This window comes from Oratosquilla oratoria, chromosome 16, assembly GCF_046742065.1.
Source record: "Oratosquilla oratoria isolate Oo_2021 chromosome 16, ASM4674206v1, whole genome shotgun sequence".
In the NCBI taxonomy this organism is placed as follows: Eukaryota; Metazoa; Arthropoda; class Malacostraca; order Stomatopoda; family Squillidae; genus Oratosquilla; species Oratosquilla oratoria.
Window position 1 is genome coordinate 51270054 of NC_134792.1, and position 6933 is coordinate 51276986.

Consider the following 6933-nt stretch of genomic DNA (forward strand, 5'->3'; position numbering starts at 1 on the left):
GTGTGTGTTTATGCATATATGTACTGTACATATACATATATATACATATTTATATATATATATATAATATATATACATATATATGCTTATACATGTGAGTATTATATATATACAGGGTGAAGCAAATGTTGCCCTACATAGGAAAAATGTATTGTTTTTAACAAGAAACAACCTTTAAGAACCGCATTTATTTAACAGGCTCTATATGGTTACCATTATTTTGAATACAGTGTCCGGAAAAAAAAGTCAAATAGTAAACATGAAAAATAATCTTTTTCCTATGCATGGCCACTTTTGCCTCACCCTGTGTGTGTGTATATAACATATATATATATATATATATATATATATATATATATATATATATATATATGCATGCGTGTATGTATGCACATGTATGTAGGGATGGACGGATGTATGAATGATTGAATGTCTGTATATGTGGCTGTATACATGATAAATCGAAGGCGAATATGAAAAATAACCAATATGTTAGGGAGCGATATGCAATTAAAGAGCGGTTAGTCAGAACAGATACGGTGGACAACAGTAGCGAACTAAACGAGTGGAGTTTGTGAGCTATTGCAAACGACAGAGGCAAATTGGAAACACATGACTAAACATACGAGCAGACATGTAGTACAGAGAGCGAGGGGAAGGGAAGGGAAGGGTAGCTTTCCTACCTTTATGGAGTGGAGGATACAGTATCTGGAGGATACAGTATCTGGAAGATAGGGCGATAACAGAGGTGCAAGTGTATGCAAGCACAAGAATACACATGTATACACACACACACACACACACACACACACCCACGTAAAAACGTACTCGCATATATACATACACACGCATACCCAAACGCATATAAAGTCACACACTAACGTACGTAACACACACAGAACACACACTCACGCGTATACATATACATAAACACACGCACCCACACAGATACATAAATGCATACATACACATACACACAAGCACACACAAACACACAGGCACAAACATACACACGCACCATACATACACAAACATACACGCACACACATTATCCGTACACACCCACAGATTTTATAATTAATTGGAGAAAAGAGACAAGACATCACTAGTGTCCCTCTTTCCTTGTTCATCACATTTAATCAGGTAAATACGTGATCAATCATCCTTCAATCCACCCGTCCATAAATACATACATATAAACATACACACATACCTTTACATATATACATATGTGAATAGAATCACCAGTGACGGTGTAGTCAATCAAATAATTCCGACAGTCGTCCCCGGATTCGAACAGAGGCTCGCGAGAACACGCAGCCGTCGCTCTACGAACTTGGCTATCCGATAGCTGAGTTGGTAGAGCGACGGCTTCGTATTCTCGCGAGCCTCTGTTCGAATCCGGGACGACTGTCGGAATTATTTGATATACACATATATATATACATGCATACATATATACATACATACATCTATACTTGCCTACCAACCTACCGATGTACCTCGCTACAGGCATACATCGATACACACACAAAAACCATAAAGAGAAGACTCTCTTTGAAAGGTCCAATGGGCCCTCAGCCGCTATCCTAAGAACGTGAGAGTGGAGCAGCCCAGAGAGCGTCGTACCCTTTGGATTTCGCTCTCCTCCGACATGAGCAGACAATAAATCCATTGTTGATGCAGAGGGCAAGAACCACGCTCCTAAAATGCCCAGGAATCTGGCTGACTGAAGGAGGGAATCCTGCAATCAAGGACCGTAAGCAGCGCAAGGAAGCCAATTAGGAATGATTACGAGATTTCTTTTATGCAGTGTCTTTCTTCAGTCTCGGTGGGAAACGAACCCTGGAGGCATAAAACATCCCAAGAGAGTATTTTGGGGGGAAGGAGCTGATTAATAATAAGAATGTGCAAATGGTGGCGAAGGAGGGGGAATCCTCTTATGGACTAATCCTTCTCTCGAGAGAAGCTTAGGTCAGATAACGATGACTAAGAAAAAAAGACGTTGTTCTGCTGGTCATTCTGCTGCTCGGGCGTTCAAAGATCCACTCTGACAAGGATGATTACCGAATAATTCAATTGTAACGCCACGCAGGACCAATGCACTTACTATAGCGGAATCTGAACATAATTCATGATGCGTCAGAACTATGCAGAGATGTTTTAACTTATTGGAAATGTAATATTTTAGGTATAGTGTTTATTAACAAAAATGTATGAATACAACAACGAAATATATATGATTTTGATATATCACTGGCCAGGTTCTGTGGGCAACAATAACGCCAATGGAAGTAAACGGATCTATCCACATAATACGAAGCATAAAAAGATTACTTTTACCCGTATATTGTAGGTATGGTGCGTGCATACACATACACACACCCATGTAAACACAAACATGTACACACACACATACACACGCACATTCATACGCACACCCACACATAACACACACACACACACACACACACACACACACACACACACACGCATGCACACATACAAAAGCACACACACACACACACGTGCACACACATACGCATACACACACGCACACGCATACACACACACACACATGATTCGCCATGTTTTTGGAAAACATGCAATTACCCTTACAGATGTAAACTCAGATATCATATATTCCTACCAATGGTTAACGATGTGACCTTTTCCAAACCAGACGCACCCATCTTCTTGCTCAATGGGGTCAGTAACAACTGACGAGCGCGCGAACTTTGTGCTACAGTGTGGGAGCACAAGATATTAACAGCGGCACCAGCAAGCCAAGTATGTGTGTATGTATACATGAATTTATGTATACATGAATGTATGTACACATGTATGTATACATGTATGTATGTATATGTGTATGACGAGACATTCTGACAGGTTGACGTAGGTGGGAGTAGGAAACACAGGAGTCTTAGTCTGAGTTTATTCCTGACTAGTTTCGCAGGTATACTTCATTAAAACATACCTCCGAAGATAATCAGGAATAAACTCTGACTAAGACTCCTGCGTTTCCTACTCCCATTTACGTATATATGTATGTATGCATTTATGTATGTATACATACATACATATATATATATATATATATATATATATATATAATGTATAATATACATACATATACACACTTGTTTACTAATATCCAACCAGAGTTAAAATCATCATAATCCCATGCAAAATTCAACACAAGCTTAACTCTGACCTAAAATTTGTTCAAACTTTTTTGCGCATCTTAAAAGACTTAGCGGCTTTTTGCAGGATTACCAAACAAATGAAGTTATTAGTCCAGCGTTTTCCTGCTAGACCCAATACTTCGGAACAGAGCGGATTAAGAAGGGCCAGAAGTTGGACTGGGCATTAGGCCAACAAACCCCGAGGATTCAATATTCACGGGAAAGAGCTTAACCCAACTTGGGGACAAATACCTGAGCTGGCCAGGGAACCAGGGAGCCGTCCAGGGGTCCCCAGGGGAAGTTGCCCTCCGGGGCAACGCTATGTGGGCAAGGAGGGGCAAGGAGGGGCAAGGAGGGGAGGACGGGAGCGGGAGGATGGTGGGGAAGGAAGAGAGGGAGGAAGGGGAGCTGGGAGAGAGGTTGGACGTCAACCCAAGAAAATGGGGATTACGAGTGGAGGAATAGAGGAGGAATTTGGAAGGAGAAGAAGGGCGATGTAAGATGGAAGGCAACAGGAACAGGGAGAGGGAGGACATGGGAGGAAGTATTGCAGAGGCGACGGGGTAAGAGAAAACGGAGCAGGGATGCGTGGTGTTAGAAAACGGGATGTGGCGTGGAAGACACGAGGAAGGAAGAAAGGCAAACGAAGAAAGACGTGAACGGGATGGACAAAGGAAGAGAGAAGAGTTAAACAAGGGAAAAGACAAAAGAAAAAATGGGAGATGAGGGTTAGACAGTGATAAAGAAAATGTGAAGGAGGAAATGAAACTGTAGGAGGATAGGGTGCATATGGATGGATGGATGGATGGATGGATGGAACCAAGGGACGGGTAAAAAGGCAAGGAAAAGGGAAATTGTACGACAAAAGTCTGCAAGAAAAACAGAATCGGGAGAAACCAAAAAAATATTGATGAGGAAGAAAACAGATTTGAGGGAGAGTAAGAAATTGGAGCAGAGGAAGTCTCCTAAAAGAGAGGAATCTTTGAGAGAAAGGGCTGGAAAATGAGGTTATGGAGACGAAGCAGACTTGGCAACAGAAAAACGGCAGGAAAATGAGAGAAGGAAAGAAAGGAGTCAAAAGGAGGAGGGGCCATTGAACCAAGTGCAAACGAGATGTAGGAGGAGCAACAGACGAAGGAAATTAAAGGGAAAGAGGAGAGGGAACAGAAAGAAAAGAAAGAAAAGAGAGAGAGAGAGAGAGAGAGAGAGAGAGAGAGAGAGAGAGAGAGAGAGAGAGAGAGAGAGAAAGGAATAAAAAGAGGAGGAAAAAGAAGAGAAAGAGGAAGAGAAAGAAGAGGAGGAGGACGAAGACGAAGGAAATTAAAGAGATAGAGAAGAGGGAACAGAAAGAAGAAAAAAAGAAAGAAAAAAAGAGGAGGAAAAAAGGAGGAAAATGAAGAGAAACTGGAAGATAGAAAAAAGAAAAGAGAGAAAGAGAAAGAAGAGGAGGAGGACGAAGACGAAGGAAATTAAAGGGAAAGAGGAGAGGGAACAGAAAGAAGAAAAAAGAGGAGGAAAAAAGGAGGAAAAAGAGGAAAATGAAGAGAAACTGGAAGATAGAAAAAAGAAGAGAAAGAGGAAGAGAAAGAAGAGGACGAGGACGAGGGAAATTAAAGGGAAAGAGGAGAGGGAACAGAAAAAAAGGAATAAAAAGAGGAGGAAAATGAAGAGAAACTGGAAGATAGGAAAAAGAAGAGAAAGAGGAAGAGAAAGAAGAGAAAATAGGAATAATAAGCGAAAGTGGAAGAGAGGGAATAGAGGAAAAATGGAAGAGAAGTTGCAAGAGAAAAGCAGAAGAGGGAGAATAGGAAGAGGACAAGGAAGAGGAGAAGGAAGACAAAGTGGACAAGGAAGAAGCGGATGAGGAAGGAAATATGGAGAAGATAGGGAGAGGAGGAGGTTGGAGGAAGAAGTAAAGCAAGAGAAGTAGGATAAGCGGAAGAAAAAGAAAAAATAAATAAAATGAGCAAGACTAGAAAGAAGGAAGGAAGAACGAGTAGGAAAAGGAGGGGAATGAAAGGGAAAAGGGAAAAAGGAAAGTTAGAAAAATGAACTTGGGGGAAAGGGAGTACAAGATTGTAAAAAAAGAGTAAGAATAAATGGATGACAAGTAAGAGGCTAAGGAGGAGTTTGAGGACGTGAAGGAAGAGGAAGTAAACAAGAAGGAAGAAAAAGAGAAGACACAAAGCGAAAAGTGATGGAAGAGGAAGAAAAAGAGAGAAGAAATGGAACGGGGGAAAAAGAGAAACAGAAGGAGTAGATGGTGTAAAAGGAGGAAATGGCGAGTTATGAAAAGAAAGAAAAGGACGAACGAAGAACGAAGTGATGAACGTGGCAGAGAGTGGAAGACGGAGAGATGAGAGGAAGAAGAAAAAGGGAAGGGAAGTGTGTGTGTGGGGGGGGAGAGGCGAGGTGCGAGGGGGCAGGCTGACCGCCAATGAGAGAGGACGAAAAAAAAAGAAGAAAAAATAGACAAGCGTTAATAGGCTGAGGCCGATGGGAGTAAAGAAGATGCAGAATGATGGAGAGGTGGTAGGAATAAAGACAGGAGATTGAGAGGCGCAAGAGGAAGAGGGAGACGTGGAAACGGAAAAAAAAAAAAAAAAAAAAAGAGGAGGAGGAGGAGGAAGTGGAGGAGTCTGAAACGAAGAGGAGAGAAGAAGAAAAGGGACACGATTAGAAGGAGAAGGAAGAAAAAGGAGGAGGAGGAAGTAGAGAAAGAGGAAGAAATGAGAAATTACAAGAAGTCTAGAAATTTGATGAATGCTCTTTCCGAACTCTCAGCCGAAGATGGACCTGTCTGTAGGCGAGAAATGACCACGTGAAAAAAAGCAAATGACGGTTAAACAGGCAATAAGGAACTAAGCAGGAATGTAGGTCAGTTCATGAAGGGGGTTTTGACAAAAGAGCGTCTTGAGAGACGAAGGCAAGGACTGTAAAAAGTAGGGAGGAAATAGATGAAGGCAAATAGAACAATCAAGTTGAATAACGTTCGAAAACAAAATGCAGGTAAGTGAACCATATAAGGGAGTTAAATGCATAAACGAAAGTAAAAATATGAGGTAAGGAATAGGCCTCAGAAGTGGAAGGACTGAGAAAGAATTATAATAAATGACAGATAACCCGAAACAAAAAATGAATAAATAAATAAATAAATAAACAAGAAATAAATCAAACGAAAACATGTTTCGGACGGAAAGGGGGGAAAGACACCTCGATATGACGAAGGTGACAGGAAGTGGTGAATCGACAAAAATGTGTGAACTGTACATGAAGAAGCTGAAGAAGGAGCTAAAAGAATTAACAGGGGAATGCTTAACAGGTCACAGAAAGTAGAGAAAAAAAAATGGCAACATCTACAAAGAAGATGAGAGAATTGCCAAGAGGAGAAAGGGAACTAAGGAAAGGTGAAGAGGGAATGGGAAGAGGCGATCAAGGAGTTACGAGAGAATAGTGAAAATGAGAGTGAAGAACAAGGAGTAAGGGTAGGAAATGGGAGAAAGGAGGGAGTGAATCACAGCCAAGCCACAAGGGGCGGCGAAAATCGGGGAAAGTAAGACACTTGGGAATAGGAGAATGACAGGTAACAGAGTGGGGGAGGGGGAAGAGGGAAGGAGAGAGGGAAGGGGAGGGGGAAGGGGAGGGTAGGGGAAAACGATAGGGGAGGTGGAAGGGAAGTGGGAGCAGGAGGAGGAGGAAGAATGGGAGGAGGGAGGAGAGGGAGTAGGAGGCGGGAGGGGAGTAG